This window comes from Lacerta agilis, chromosome 1 (genome assembly GCF_009819535.1).
Source record: "Lacerta agilis isolate rLacAgi1 chromosome 1, rLacAgi1.pri, whole genome shotgun sequence".
Classification (NCBI taxonomy): Eukaryota; Metazoa; Chordata; class Lepidosauria; order Squamata; family Lacertidae; genus Lacerta; species Lacerta agilis.
The window spans coordinates 101,227,369-101,244,876 of NC_046312.1; positions in this window are offsets into that span (position 1 = coordinate 101,227,369).

Below are 17,508 nucleotides of genomic sequence, written 5' to 3' on the forward strand. Positions count from 1 at the left end.
TGAGAGGAACGGATGGTGTTTGGGCACCACCGGACACCGTACGAAGGAAACTGAGACAGCGCCCTCGTCCGTCCGTCAGCCAGCGTGCGTGCGCGCGCCCGCTCCTACCGCAAAGAAGTGCCGCTTTTCCAGCCGAGCGGCTTCGCCCGGGCAGGATAATGCGACCGCGCCGGGGGGCGGGGCGGGCGTAGCATAGAGTGGGCGGGGTTTGGAGAGTGAGGGCGGGGTCGGCCCAAGTGGGCGGGGAACTCTCGTCACGCTCCAAGGGCTCCGTCGAACTGTGGGAGTTCAAAGGCTGCCTGCTCCGCCCCGTCCCGCCCCGCCCCCGCTTTGTGATTGGCTGAGAAGGGGTTCCACTCGTGCTACTCTTTGCCTCGGAGCCAGTTGAGGGGATGGCGGGCTTAGGCTCGCTGGCTTTTCGGCTCCTTTAATGTTTCGAAACCTCAGTAAAAATGGCTCGAATAAATAAATAATAGGAATTGGATGGTGTTTCGGGATCTTTTTCTTCCGTTCCGTTACTTTAGCGTTTGGCAAATTGCCCTCTTTATGGCACCTAGTGAGCTAAAAGAATCGGCAGTGCTCGAATGAGTTTGGGGTTTTTTTGCAATATGGAGGCACAGCATCTGTGTCCAGTGTCCCTGCATAGATAGGCACATGCCTGGCTCGCTTAAGACACTGCACAGAGCCTCCATTCTCAACAACGGCGGCTCTCGCGGTTAGAGAATTGTTTTTGCATATTTGTAAATGGAATCTCTGCTATTCTGTTGTTCTGCTCCTTTGGGCGTTTTGCCCTTCCCGGCTGTGACGCTTTGTGGTTTATATTTCTAATGCGTCGTCGTTTTTCTGTTGGTCATGTCCGCACCTCTTACCAAAATCTAATCTGAAATGGTGGGAGTTGGAATCAGTGGAAGTTTCTCAGGGAATCAAGCCGGTAGCATCAAGTTCTGCTACTTTTCAAGACGGTCGGCTGCTCATCCAGGTGGTGGGCGACTTTGTGTGGGTTTTTTAATTTTGATATTGAGTTGTTTAGTTTTTCATTAAGTGGTGTGTGTGTGTGCGCGCGCGCGTGCACACACACACACACACACTGTAAGCCACCCTGTGATCATCGGGTGAAGGGCGGCATGTAAATTTAATAAATTTATTAATCCATAGATTAATAATAAGTAATACTGTACCAACAGCCATAGCTCTCTAACATCAATATACATGTAGCACGCAATGTGTGGAATGCACTTAGCTGTGTTAAAATGTTTTAAATACGTTTTTGTTTAAATTGCTTGTTTTACTACTTTGCTACTGTCCGCTCTGGGTTCCTCTGGGAGGAGGGAACAGAATAGATATGTAATAAATAAATAATAAGCAAAACAAAAAACAAAACCCTCCAGCCTTTTCCCCACCCCTGTTTTGTATTAACATCCAGCCTGTTGAACACTTCTGGCTACTTGAAAGCTTATTGACAAAAGTCAGTTGGTAGTAACAATGCTGCAGACCGTACTGTGTGTGGCTTTTTGGTGGTTTTTCCTATCTAATGGATCAACACAGCTACCTACAATTGTTTCTCTGCAACGTCCACAATAGCTGGGTTAGCATCTTCAGTATTTATTTATTTCATTTCTATCTCACTTTTCTTCCAGAGAGCTCAAGATGACATTCATGCTTCTCCCTTTTTTCCAATTTTATCCTCACAGCAAGACTGAGACTGAGAGACATGGACCAGTGCGAGGTCACGCCCAGAGAGCTTTGTGACTGAGTTAGGATTTGAACCCTGGTCTTCCAAGTCCTCTTCCAGCGCTACACCACACTGGTACCACCAGGCATACATAGCCTCTGGAGATATATTTCATGTTTCTTCCCTGACTGTTCCATTTTCTTTCTTTTTTTCAGTAGCATACATGTCAAAATGTACATATCTTGGTTTATATAGTTGCTTGCTAAAATGAATGAATGAATGTGCTCCTGCTTTCCTGCATCCTGGCCCATGAGTACAAAAGCACTAGAATAATCTAAAAAATAATGTTTTACCATTAACCTGTATTATAACACATCTCACGGGTAGTAAGCCTCTTACTGTATACTGTAATCCGTTATCCTTCTAGCTTAAATGTGATGCGGATGTGAAGTTCTGTAGCTCAACAGTAGAGCACATACTTTAAGAAGTTAAATAATTTCACATAGCTTACCCACAATTCAAAACAATTTTCCGTTACACAAATACACTAACACAGCCATAAAAGCCAAAACAGCACACACACACACACACACAGAGAGAGAGAGAGAGAGAGAGAAAGTAAGTACAAACAGCTATCAAGAACAATTTAATGGTAGCAATTAGAATCATGTCAAAAAGGAAGCAACCACTTAAGGATCAAAAGTGTTCCTAAAAAAGGAAGTTTGTGACCATCCTACGGAAGGCTATTAGAATTTATTTATTTTTATTGCATTTTTATCCCACTCTTTAACCAAAAATAGTCTCCCAGAGCAATTTACAAGTGACAATGATAAGACAGCTCCTGCCCTTAGGCTTACAATCTAAAATAATCAGAAACTGCATTTCAATTTTTGCAATGTAAAAGAAATAGACATAATGAAGGGGAGGATGAACCGCCTCTGGAAAGCGGTTCCAGGGCTCTTGTCCCAGCTAAGCATATTGGGGGGGGGGGGGAAGTTGGGCACACAGGAGGCAGTAAGCAGGCAGTTTCCTAAAGGACTTTATAGCTCAAACACTGAATTTGGCCTGGCAACAAAATGGAAGCCGGCACAGTCGTTTCAGTAAAGAGTCATGTGCATCTTATATACAGCCCCCATTAGCCTGGCTGCAGTATTCTGGGCCAGTTAAAGTACCCTTCAAAGGCAGCCCTATGTAGAGGAATCCACAGTGATCTAAGCATCATGTCACCCTAGTCAGATGATCTGCATAATTGACAAGAGAGCCCAACTATGCCGTCACCTGGGCTGCAGTCCTATACAAATGTACTTAGGCATAAGTCCCACTGCATTTAATGGGACTTACTATAGCCTCAATAGGATTAGACTCTTAGTTTCATAAACGGTGGGGTAGAATTTTCAGGGAGGTCACAAACCTGGAGTTAGGAGGGGAGTCAGACATGCTGATGCTCAAAATCCAATACAGTGGTACCTTGGTTGTCGAACGGCTTGACTCCCGAACAAATTGGCTGCCAAACGCCACAAACTTGGAATTGTTCTGATTTGCAAACTTTTTTTGGAAGCCAAACTATCAACATAGCTTCTGCGGCTTCCGATTGAGTGTAGGAAGCTCCTGCAGCCAATCGGAAGCCGCGCCTTGGTTTTCGAACGGTTCCGGGAGTCGAACGGACTCCCGGAACGGATAAAGTTCGAGAACCAAGGTACCGCTGTAGTGGCTACAGAACCACTGTCTGCATAGTGCTCATGCTCTATTCTCCCAGGACCTTGAGCTGGAACTATGCAAGCAACAGGTGGACAATGATGCATCTTCCAGGCAGTCTCTAGGACAGTAGGCAGAAACAGCAAGAATCCATGCAGAGATTGTTCACCCTACTTGCCTGGGCAGAGCAGCTATCCAGTATTGAGATGGGTTTGAATTGAAGCAAGATTTCAGTTAGGATGGAAGTAGTGAAGGGAAGGCACTCTTGTCAAGATGCTGTTTAATATCCCCTTAATCTGGTCCACATATTTTTCTGTGGCTTTGGAATGCACACAACTTAGATGAGGATCATCTGGTACTCACTTGTCAAACAAACAGGTACGGTACTTTCTGTAAAAAACAAACAAAAAAACCACCACCCACTGGCCTCCTCGAAATAACGTAAATGCAACAAAGACCTGTAACACACCCAAGATAAGTTATCCGACATCTCTCATTTGAATACTATTTTGGATACCATTTGTTTTCTCATTAAATTGCTGGAGAATGGTGGGGTGGAATTCAGCATGGCACTAAAAGGGTGTTTGAAAAGATGTAGCACTGGTATACTCAATCTGTGCAGTCAGTCAAGCTGGGCTCTGAAGCACAATGCACAGTGCTCCCCCAGATCAGAACCCTTGTTATTGGAAACATATTTTTTTTTTGCATTTTCTATTTTACACAAACAAATTCATTTCCACAACACAATTCCTTGACCACTTTTACCTGCCTGACATACGACTTTGAACTGTGATTATGGTTCTTGTTTGCCTGCATAGAGGATGGTGGTATGCGTCGATCAGTAGCTTTTGCATGCCTGGAACATAGCCTACTGTACAAAGGTCAGGGTCACATACACTGTTTCTCCCATTTTGCCTCTGGAATGTGAAAGGTTGTCTGCAAGGGAGTGCAACCCGCAACTTAAGAAAAGATTCCCAGCTTTAGAGCAGTGTATGATTATGTATGATGATAAAGGAAATGCTCAAGCCCCATATTTTATAAATGTTTTCTGCTTGTTAGGTCTAACCACTCAGAGATAAGACATGTAGGCATAGAGTCTGGATGTTTTTGTTTGATTTATTGTAGAAAAAATGTTGTTAATGCAGTTTAATACATCTAAATTCCATAAAACAAATCCATAGAAATCAGGGTACTGTAAGCATGCAGTCTGCATTTTCTTCTGTTAGATGTTTTGGGCTCACAAAAATAACAACACTTTTGTTTTCCTTGAAAGCCACTAAAAGCAGAGAGATAGCAAAACATGCGACACTGTACACATTTGCATAGTATATTTTACCCAGCATGCCTGTAGAATGCTACACATACGGTATCTATAGAAGTAAAAAGAAGAAGGGGCAAATCTGCAAAAAGGAAAACAACTAAATAGAAAATATCTGTTATTTTGGTTTTGCAAAGGCATTTAATTCCGATACCCACAATGCACCCAAAATGTCTCCCCCATGTGGGATAGCCATAATGTCCAGAGAACTCAATGGGAAGCAAGTTTGGGTCAGTGCTGAGATATTTCATCCAGACAGATTAGTGGACTTTCCTCAGGGTCTCAGGCTGAGATACTAGATTATTCACATCACACTATTATGCAACAACAAATTCCCTTTCCGGATTCTTTGTGTACACGAGAAGGAGCTCAGGCACAATTTCAAAGGTCATACAAATTTTACTCTAGATGATACATTCCTTGAGGAGGCAGTTACAGTCTACCTTCCACTCCATCATGGACTCCCAAAAAGAACATAATGAGTTCAATCCTTAGATGGTTTATACTTGGGAGTTTGTTTGTGCAAGTTCGAGTCTTTAAGCAATTGTTACATTTCAAAGGCAAAACTGTTATTACAAGTTGTGTGATATTTCAATGGGATATTTTATTCAATAGGCCGGACCTGGGGATATAGATATATTATGGGATATATTTTTCAGTCTTTCTTTGCAAAAGAAAAAGAAAAAGCATGAAATTCAAGTGAACACAAAATTAGAGCTCACTTATAAATTGAAATTCTAGAACATGGGGGAAAGAAGTAAGATCAGAGAACGATATATTTAATAAAAACCCAGGCCTGTTGATTTTGAGAAGCTAATTCACACTGAGTTTATTGGATACACTTTCACAGCAAATAAGGAAATTGCTTGGCTCTGAAATGAACTGGTGAAGAAGTCTAATGCAGTAAATCAAAGTGCTGGAAAATGCAGATCAATTTCTTAATCTGGAACCAATGATTTACCTAACCCCCCCCCCACACACACACCAAAAAAACAAAACAAAAAACTAACTAACTAACACCAAAACCCCTACAATGGCAGATCCAGCAATGTAAATGTTAATTTGTGCTATTTCAAATGTGCTTTTTTTTTTTTTTTTTGCTCCTTCATATTTTTGGCAAAATATATTTTTTCTGTAATTTTATAATGCACAATATAGTGTCTTGAGAGTTTGTTTGATTTTTCTACTGCTAATACGAAATAAGTACAATAAATAATAGAGCTATTTTTTAAAGGAAATTTTAATAAGACATATGATGAATACCTGCGAGATCTTTGGGGACAGATCCTGAGATTACTTTGTACTGGGCATAATGTTTAGTCATAGAATTACCGTAGTTACTAGATCATTTAAAGGAGCGATTTTCAGCAGTGAGACTTTAGTAGGTGATAAAGTTCGAGGATCCCTTCCCCCAAATTGCAATGCTCAGGCCATTGCTTGGAAATTCTAGTGATTCTTGTGCTCAAAATGGCAAATATATTCAGTAATACTAATTAGATGCAAATGTTTTACACAGTAGCTTTCTTATTTTCCACAGTTTAAAATACAACAGCTACTAAGTGCACCTAAAAAAATTATAAATTAGGGTATGTTAAAATTTGTTTTCCCTGTCACCTTGAAAATACTTCCTTTGGATCAAAGGAATTTATGTAAAGAGGAAATTTTTCTATGCTAGTTATCTGAAAAAATATTCCACAAATTTCAGGAAAAAAATAGTGTATTTATTATTTTATAACTAAATAAATTTAATCCTAATTTTAGTCTAGAGCCCTTTGTCCAAATCCATTCATTTAGGTATTTTCTACTCTTTTTCGACATTGTATGTTTTGGATCTGAAAGAATACCAAGCCAGTTAGTTTGTTTAACTTGTCGTTCTTAAAATGTGGGCTTTCTTTGTGGTAACAAAAGGGAACATTGTTGCTTTCACCAAATTTGATACTGGCTAGGCTAATATTGTTGCAATCCATCAAGCCACTAAAATCTGGAGTTGACCCTAGAAGAAGTGTTTTGATGATTGTATGTCTATTGGTTTTTTAAAATAAAAAGTTAAGGTAATGATGAATCATGGGAGAGGGGGTGGAATCAATTATAGTAGCACTCCTTTTAACCAAGCTAATCATGCAAATTAAATTAAATAGAAATCTGCATGAATTACATAATTTCCTTTTCAAATAAGTTCCCAGCTTTCAATTCAGTATTGTGGATATAATTTTAGGAAAAGGGTTTTGCACTTCTAAAGAATCGTGAGCATCATGGAGTCCACATAGAAACTATAGCACAACAAAACAATGGAAACTTATGGGCCTTGAATACCCCAATCAAAAACAAACTTTTAAAGAAAGAGTACTTAGATTTAAACAAGTTTTGGAACTACACATCTTAATCCTAATTCAATGAGATTACAAGAATTCTAATACAAGAAGAAGACTCCTGTTGGCAGCTCTAGAGATAGAAATCATGTACTCAACAGCAGAAAATCGCTGGTTTCAAGTACTGTACTCTGGTGTTAAATACTGTAATGTAAGATGAAGCAGCAGGATTGTTGCAGAGCAAGTCACGGCTTTCATATTCATTTCCTAAAAGGAAGGTGCTTTCCGTGCAGAAAAAGTATTCTGTTTAAAGTAGCTTATTTGTTCTCAAACCGAATTTGAAGTGCAGTTGTGGATCTGCGTAACTACCATTATATGACAAACCATCTGTATTGTTCAAAATACAGCTACTAGGCTATTGACTAGGACTGGTGGCTGGAACAGTTATCTCAGCAGTCATTAAAGTCCTTAACTGGCAACCGTTGTCAGGCACAATTCAAAGTGCTGGTGCTTAGCATTAAAGCCCCTACATGGCTTGGGACAAGGTACTGAAAGAACGCCTGCTCCCTGATCAGCCTGTCTGGAGCAGATGTACTCTTTGGAGACTCTCCCATCCCAGAAACAATAGCTCTCCTTTCCCAATGAGAGACAAGCTGTCTGATGTAAGGTGCAGTGGCCAGAGGAAAAATCTTGGCAACTTTGTTAGTGAAATTTCCTCCCCAGGGAGGTTCCCCTGACACCAACACACTTCTCCTTATTTGGCACAAGGCATAAAAATAATAATTCTCCCAGCTTTTACATTTTTTAATTGAACTGTTTTTAGTTGTGACTCTTATGGTATGTTTGGATTTTTTTTTTTTTACTTTTACTATGCATTTTTATTTTGGTGTAAACTGCCCAGGGACCATAGATGAAGAGCACTGTACAGATTTATTTAAATTACATATCTCAAACCCCATGGAGGGAAAAGCTCTTGGAGCATGAGAAGACCTGTCAAAACTAGGGCTACAACCTTTAATTGTTTAGTTAAATAAATTGAACCGCTTTTTAACAAAATAAAAAGGGACCTCAACACCTAATTTTAAAAGGGCAACACTTAAAAAAAGAACTTATAAACCAGGCATCCCCGAACTCAGCCCTCCAGATGTTTTGGGACTACAACTCCCATCATCCCTAGCTAACAGGACCAGTGGTCAGGGATGATGGGAACTGTAGTCCCAAAACATCTGGAGGGCCGAGTTTGAGGAAGCCTGTATAAACATTGCAGATGGAAGAGACATTGCCCCTTCACTCTCACACAGGAACGGAATGCCTTTTCTAACATAAAGGTAAAGGTACCCCTGACAGTTAAGTCCAGTCGCAAACGACTCTGGGGTTGTGGCACTCATCTTGCTTTACTGGCTGAGGGAGTCGGCGTTTGTCCGCACACAGCTTCTGGGTCATGTGGCCAGCATGACTAAGCCGCTTCTGGCGAACCAGAGCAGCACATGGAAACGCTGTTTACCTTCCCGCCGGAGCGGTACCTATTTATCTACTTGCACTTTGACGTGCTTTCAAACTGCTAGGTTGGCAGGAGCAGGGACCGAGCAACGGGAGCTCACCCCATCGCGGGGATTCGAACCGCCAACCTTCTGATCAGCAAGCCCAAGAGGCTCAGTGGTTTAACCCACAGCACCATGCAGGCATATTTCATAACAGACACCATCGAAAGCAATGTTGGGGGAACTTGTGGGCCTCCAACTCTCATTGGTCAGTCAGCATAGGCTATGACCAGGGATTATGGGAGTTGTAGTCAAACATCATCTCAAGGGCCACAGATTCCCCAACCCTGATCTAGAATAAGAAGTATGCCTTTCTTCTTCGTCTTCTTCAAAACTATTGTTTCATAGTCATTCACAAAATTATGCTGGTTTTATTAGCTTGATGGTGGAGATTTAAACTAATGTTGATGGCTAAAAATATTGTAATGATTACAAAGATTTGTTTAACTGGATGGCAGCAGCATACAAAATTTACTTAATATAGTACTGCTGTAAACGCTTTCTTCTTACTCATTTTTTTTTGGGGGGGGGGAAGGGAAGGTTCCATTGCAATAGCCCTCCTTTTCCAAGTAAGGGGACACAAACAGAAGGAGCATCCCATGCCAGTTCTAAATAGTATTTTAAAAACAGGGAGGGGCAGGAAAATAAGGGCAAGATGACATGCAGCAAAGGTAAGTCTGTAAATTCTTATAATGGTTTATTGGAAAATGCCCTGATCCAATACACTTCATGTTTGTACTTGCACAAAAACCTCTGATTTGAAGGAGTTTCGTTAGTGTAAATGTAGCTCCTTTGAATCAGAAATTGAGGGTGAGAAGCAGTCAAGAGGTAGGTAGCAGAAATAGCAAGAGACAATATTCTTGCTAGGGAACTTAAAGTGGGTGAGCTGAGTGCAAGATGAAGCAATTCAAAGTGAAATTCCCTGACCTGGACATTTTTTAGATCCAAGTGTCGTATTTTATTTTGGATTTTAAAGCAGATACACTTTAAACTCAAAGTGGAGCTTTACTGAGATCCAGTTATTCTTATGAGGTTTTTGCTGCAGGGTTCACTTCAATAAACTGTATGGCCACAAAACATTATCCATTTTTGAATGTACATGCGATGAGAAAACTGTTTTAACTACACAAGTTGCAAAAGAACCCAACAATCAGATCTTTAAAATACAGTTTGGCAAAGCAATCAAGGCAGAGGGAAACAATCCATGTAACAAGGTAACTTTGATATACTCGATTCAATTGTTGGTGCAGCACCCCAATTGGCACATATGCCCTACCAGCATCAAGAGTGCAACCAATGCATCTGTCTGCTTTTAAAACCTGTATGCAGATGTATGCTAAGGCCATCATATCAAGACAGTCCCACCCCCGGAAAAATATAGTCAACCCTCAAATGCTTTAAAATGGAAACAAGGTAACACATTCTTAAAACACTCTGAAATACCTGTATATAGACCGATCAGTATAAGAAGCAGTGTAACAGGATCATAATAAGGTCTTATATTAAAAGCAGGAAATTATTCATGCAGCTCAATGCTTTGCATATTCCTATGGGCGTAATTCATACATTTCAGTGCAGCTTACTCCCAAAGTTAAATGTGCACAGAACTGTAGCCATAGCCTTATTTATTTGGGTCTCCATTAATTTTTTACAGAAAACCAATGCAGGGCGGAGGACGAGATAACGTAGGCGTTTAATGTTTACGTAGGCTGAATCTGCAATAACCAGTTTTTTTCTCTCTTTTAAACAGTGCATTAAAGAAACACAATTTTAAAAAAGGCATTCACCCAGACTGAAAATGTGCTACTGTGACATAATATGGGCTCAATTCAGTCCACTATGGGAACAGTGTTCGCATGCGAAGAGATCAACCCCCCCCCCCAGAACAGTGCTGTTCCTTCTGCACATGTGGAGGCAACACTTAGGGCCATTACAAGGGATGGGCACCTCTGTGCTATACCTCTCGCCAGCCTTCGCACCTCTGCTTGCCCAAAGAAAGCATTCTTAGATCTTGCATTGCTTGGCCAAGTGGGAGATGTGGGATCTGCACCCATAATAAACTAGGTGATGCCCAATGTAAACTGTTCCTTTTCGGTGCTTTTCTTTGCTATGAGTACAAATTAAGAAAACCACTGATAAAATCTACCATAGTTATTTCTTGTGTAGGCATTATCTGAGTGTGAACCAGTTGCAGGCACCAGCAAGTAAAACTTAAGGAAGCTGGCACCATTCAGATAGCATTTTTAGCAGACAGCATAACAAAAAAAAAAAGACTCTCTATCAAATGGACTAGTAGGCAAAAGTAATTTTGCAGTCTGAGACGATAATGCAGGTTTAAGATTCTTTCCACTGTGTGGATCTTTCCTTTTTACTAGATTGTCAAAGAAGACTTAGGGGGAGGGGGGGGAGTTCCCAAAGGCTTTAAAACTAACTTATTTTCTTTCTGAAATGCTAAAAGTATAATCTCATTTACTAGGGGAAATACATTTGAGTGCCATTACAGCGATCCACCATAAAATGCAAATATCTTCAAGCAGTTAAATGGTCTGGTCAATAATGTTACTAGAGAATAAAGAGCATTCTAGTCTAGATCTACATATTTCAGTGCATTCATGGCAATTAATACATTAATGAGGACATAAAAGGAACTTTTAAGAAATGTTTTTTTCCTAATGCCTTCTCTTCATGCAGATGAATATGCAGTACATGTAATCAAGACATAAAAAGTATTGTAAAATGCTCCATTGGGCTATAGCATAAAATATGGCAGATCATGCTGCCAGTTAGGTGCCCAATACTGAAGCAGTCACTCAGGCCAAACTCAATGAAACTGCAATGATATCCACACTTTCTTGGTGTGTCCTGTTTACAGCATGTAACTAGAGCAGAAATCACTACCAAAGGATTTGTGAGTGGCTGCCTCTAGGATGAATTTCAAAAGAAGAGAGAACTAGGCAGCTTCATAGAGGAGAAGTCTATGAATGGCTACCAGCCAGGGTAGCAAAATGGAACATTCATGTTCAGAGGCAGTGTACCTCTGAGAACCACATGTTGTAGGGAAGCCCATCACCTTCATGTCCTATCTGGCTTGCAAGAACAACTAAACATTGTAGGAAACCAAACGTAGGACTCAGCAAGGAAATTCTTACGTTCTTAATGCCGTTGGACTTAACTTCTGGGTTAATTGCGTAGGGCTGCACTTAACTCTGAGACTTGCACTCAGCATAATTCCCCTTGCAGGGAAGCAGTTTCTGCAGTTTCCTCCTTTCATGCTCCTTCAAAGTCCATTCTGGAACGGCAGAGGACTCTCCAGAACAGAATGAGAAGATGCATGGCGGGCTACAAGGGAAAGGGGCAATTGGCAAATTTGCCTTCTCCACCCCTTCCTCCAGGCAGGGAGCGTCTGATGGACCTGGGTGCCTTCCATGAGTGGAATCCCTTCCATTCATGGAGAGGACTTTCTGGATTCACTCCATAGCACTGAGGGCTAAGGCTGAATTGATCAAAGTCTACACATATGTCCCTCACCTTATGTTCTCTTGCCCTGTTCCTTGTTTTAGCTATTCAGACATCTATTATTTGCCTGTTTCTGAACAGTGAAGCATTAACTCCACTTGCAGCCTTTGAAGAATCTTCCCCAGCAACTCTACTTCGGGCTGTACATTATATTTTAAAATCATTCATACAGTGGTACCTCGCAAGACGAATGCCTCGCACAACGAAAAACTCGCTAGACGAAAGGCATTCGCTAACGAAAGGGTGACTCGCAAGACGAATTTTTCTATGGTCGTGCTTCGCAAGACAAAAAATTCAATGCATTCCTATGGGAATTAAATTCCTATGCATTCCTATGGCCGTGCTTCGCAAGACGAATTTTTCGCAATACGAAACGACTCGCGGAACGAATTAATTTCGTCTTGCGAGGCACCACTGTATTATGAATATAGGATGAACTTGGTTTTCAGACCCTCACACCAAAGATTTACTCACGGGGAGTAAATAACAGAAGCATTTTAGTCAATTTGCCCCAAGCAGACGGCAAGCTAAACGTTTTGGGGGAAATTGCTTTTGAAACCTATTTTAACAGTGACTGTTGTAAAGAAAATAGAAGGGGAAAACTAAGACTTACATTTTCAACAGTTAATTTTGATGTTAAAAAGTAGGCATGCCATCTTCTAAAGAGTGATCCTGCTCTGTTTCCCTTCTAAAAACATAACTTGTAAATCTTTGAGTTGCAATTACAGGTTAGGTTTATAAGAATATTTCTAAAAATATAATTAATCTCTGGTTGTAATACATAATCCACATAGACTTTCTCCCTCAAGTTTATCAGGTTGTTGCTTTCACTTGTGAGAAACAGAAACAATTTGTGGGAAATGTTTCCATGTTGCTTGGTGAAGTGCAGGTTTTTATAACACGGAAAGCACAGTTTATAGCCTTTGTTATGTGGCTGGATGCGTCCCATGCAAGGGCGAAAGGAAACAATGGAGTGGCAATTGGAGCATTTGTGTGCTTTTTGGCACAGCACCGAGGGGGAAAGCTCAGAGCCAAGAGGAACTGTAGAAGAAAGTGACACTTTCAAATTGTCCTCCATACTTAAAATGTACAAATACTACACAATGCTACCATGCACTAGTTTCTATCCAAGTTGGTACTAATATAATTCAACTAATATTTTACTCTGGCTTGAGATTCTTCCAGTGGTTTAAAAGCTGATTAGCATAGATGAAATTTAGAAGTTGCACAGTTTTACAGTTCTGATCAGCAGGATAATTGTGACCAGAAGGTGACAGAATGACAATACATTGGTGTGATTCAGGTTATCAGAGCTGAGAGATGTACAAGGCTTGTGCCCTTTTCCTCTGTCCTTTGCAGCAATTAATCATGGATGTGTCCAACTAATCACAATTTCCTGTTTTGTCTGACCCAGGAAAACCTGGTTAGGAGGTTTGGAACAAGCCAGGAAACACAGGGTTTGGAAGTGTCTTAAGATCCTGGCTTATTCATAACCTGGTAACCACAGTTTCTGCAGTTCAGGTGAAATAGGAAACTGTGATTAATTGGAGGGTTTCAGGTTTAAATTGATATAAAGGGATGAGTGAAGGAGACATATGCACAGAGAAAATTATCATGCACATCTCAGCATTTTGGTATGTGGCCATTTTTAAGTGTTGTTTTTCTAGGTTTGAGAACACTGAAAGTACTAACGCAAGGAGCCCTGTTTTTAAAATCCCAGAATGTAAAGCGGTAAATCTTTATAACAAAGTTAATTTACTTATACTGGGTAAAAGGCATGCATGCCATTGTAAGACATAGGTCTGACAGCAAGAAAAGTGCCATTTTAAAAAGCAAATAAACCAGAAAATGAAAACAAGGCAGCAATGACACAAGGCAGCAAAATATCTGAAGCATTGAAATCACCAGTTATATAATTTTATAGTGAAAAGTATAGGCACAACTCCTAGGTTTGTAGCAAGGCTGCTGAAAAAGGTCATTTTGATGAGGAAAACTTTCAAGTTTGCCTACAGTCCAGACCCATAAAAATCCATGTTTCCCTCCAGCCAGTTAGAAATAATCACACTATCAATAAACACATATTTCCCAAAGGGCATTTCCAGACAATACTCTTTTGAGCAGCAACTGCACAGCTACTCATTTCCTTCAGGGTATCCTGATATTTTTTCTTAACAAAACCACTTCAGCTGTTGGCATATCTCATTTCCCCTGCACTCAAAGCACAGTGTTTTGTTGCAGACGAAAACAAGATTCTTCCCTCAGTTAGCCCATCAATTACAATACCAAGTGCGGTATAGAATGTGGCAGAACAAGTTTCAGTGGCACAAACTGGACAGAGCCTTTAATAGGAGTAGTGATAAATAACAGCTTTTCCATCTTCCAGATTTCGTGGATTTTTTAGAAAGCTTAAATTTTCTAAGTTACTCTCTTTTCTGGAGGCCCTGAGCTTCCTCTTTAACAGCTCAATCAAAACAACATTTATACTCAGGAGTAAGTCCCACTGTGTTGGGTAGGGCTTTCGTCCTAGTGTGTTCAGGACTGCAGCCTAAAGTGCCCTTTAAAAAGTTTGTTTGCGCAAAGCTTCCCTCAAGGAAGAGCAACCAAGGGAGGTTCAACTTCAAGCTTCCAGGACTAAGCCAGAAAAAAATCACGGTACATTCTAAGTCTAGGTGATTCCTTTCAGAACTAACGTTTCTTATATGTGCCTTATCTGTGTTAGGGATTATGTAATATTGTAGTGAATTAAAGAGAATTGATCTAAATTCATATCTATTCAATGGGGTATACTTTTAACAGTTTTCCTAACATAGTTTGGCGTTTAAAACTTTGGATTGAAAGGTTATTTGTACTAATCCATAGGTTCAGTTTATGTAGAGGAGTGCCACTATCATTATTATGGCATCTGAAGTCTCCACTGATGCACCACTCATGTAGAAGCTCCAGTTCATACAAATACAGACACATTCCAGCCAGAGAACAAGCTCACTGGTAGCTTTGTGCAATGTCAACAGTGAACTCTGTCACAGTAGCTAGTAGTTCCAATAATCATATGGCTCTTTGAGACTGATTTTATAAATTCTATACATATAATTTAGTAACACACACACACACACTCACACACAAAATTCACATTTCAGTCTAGGAATCAGGCATGTACATTATATTTAGTTACTCCTGAAGAATTATCCCTAGTGAGTAAGAAGCTCTTGGAAATTATTTCAGCTTAGTCCTAGAAACTCAACTTTGCACAGACATAGAAACCAGCCGATTCTTCCCTAGAGTCTCTCGATATAGGTATTTTGTACCATTTCCACTACATCAGTGGTGTCTAACCAGGGCCGCTCCCAGATGTTGCTGAACTGCAATGTAAATCCCATCAGCCACAGCCAGCATGGTCAATGGCCAAGGATGATAAGAGCTGTAGTTCAACATCTGGAGGGCTAGGGTTAGCCACCCTATCCTACAGCAAAGTCTCACTACTTCTTGTACCTTTAGTGCCCCTCTTTTCTTTTCGAGTTTGTGTGTGCTTCCTGTCTCTGGCACTGCAGCACACATCTCTCTTAAAAAGGGAGGTAAACAGCTACCCCTCAGCAGCTTTCCTTGTATGGAGCTGAGATTAGAAGAACCACAAATATTACACTCAGAATACCACCCCTCTTTTAAAACTGTCTGGAAAAATCCTAAAATTTTGGTTTTTAATGTATTCCATACTGCCACATTTCAATGGTTACTTTTACATTGTTAAAGGATTTAGAGAAAATAAACATTTCCATTGCCCTATTATAAATATCCAAAGTTGTAGAGTACATGCTATTGTTAGGCAGAGTGAGGCAGCTGCATCAGGCATCAGATACTGTGGGATGGAGGTGCCCTTGAACATTCTTTCTCAGCTCCCTGGGGATCAGAATTATGTGTGCCAAATTACCAGTCATGCACCCCCTGAACTAGCAGTAGAGGATACTGTCACATTGCCAGTGCCCAGTCAGCTGGGAGGAACCATCTTGTTCTTTGCCTCAGCAAAATGTCTTTGGCCAACCTTCTGTGTGGATGCTATGATTTTCGGTCATTCATCTATAGAGCTTCTACATGTATGGGCGTCCCCACTCATTTCAATGAAGAACCAGCCCTGTACACACAAAGGATGTGTGTGTGCAGAGCTTCCTTTTACACTTAAATGCATGAGGAGAACCAAACACAAGCAGGAACTCTGCATATGTACTGCAGCACAAATGGAACCTGGATCAAGATGGAAGACTGTAAGGCATGATATATATATATATATATATATATATATATATATGAGATTTTCAACGAAGTATTTTTTGCTGTGTGTGAGAGGGGATGCATTCAGACCAGGAAAAAATAGCTTCAAACGTTATAATTTATAACACAATATAGAAAATGGTTTGTCATTCTCCAGAAAGCGCCTGAGAACAAACAAGTCTTCAAATTTTAGGGGCGTCCTCACTAAAGCGTCGCTCCTGAAGTGCTTCAGTTGGAATTATCTTTGTTCATTTTTTGTGCAAAACCGTTATGCTACTATGGTCTGTTGACTGCTCTTAAATCTTTGGTAGGAAAAATGATGATACCATAGTTCTTCTGGATATATTAATACACACATTTAAGCCCTAGTATGAATGCATCTTCTTTTTCCTCCCTGTGAGTGCAAGGCCAATTTGTTGTTGACGTAAGTAGAACATTAAGATGGGTATGAGCTTTGTGCCTGATACAGATTATTAGTAGTGCTTAAGCATTGTTAGCCAACGAAATAAACAATAACCAAATTCTCAAAAGTGTTCACATCTTCCAACGAGTGAACAAGCCCTGTTCACACCTTCACAAGACATGGAGAGGGTATCAGGGCTCTACACATGTAGAACTGTACATGCAATTAGGGACTTGGATAGCGCCGGAGGAGCCTTCAGCAGAACAGCCACACCTTATGCTGAGCATGTGATAGCCGAGGCAGGGCCAGCTAGCAAAATCCCACGCATCCACTTCACACACTTTGAAGGTGTGAATGGGGTTAAAGGAGCATGTTTTCAGGACAGTGAATGTGTGCCCACGTCCTCCACCACCACCACATTAAAAATGGTTATGCTTCTTCACTCCTAGTTTATTTAAAGTTTATATTGTCATTAGCAAAATGCATAAAAACTATCGACATCATACAGTTTGCTGCAATGCATATGCTGGGAGGAGAGAAGGAAAAAAACCTCATCCCATACAGATCACTTTAAACTGGAAAGTAGTCTAACTGCTGCATTCGCTCATCGTTTTTGGCACTATTGACTGCTTACATTTGGTTAATCTGAAATAAATACATTAAAATTGTTTTATTTTTATCCATATTTATCTATCTATATAAATTCACCTTCCAATAAACAAGTTTTATAGCATTTATTTACGTATTTATTTATTTTGCTTATAATGGTTTCATTATTCTTCATTATTCTA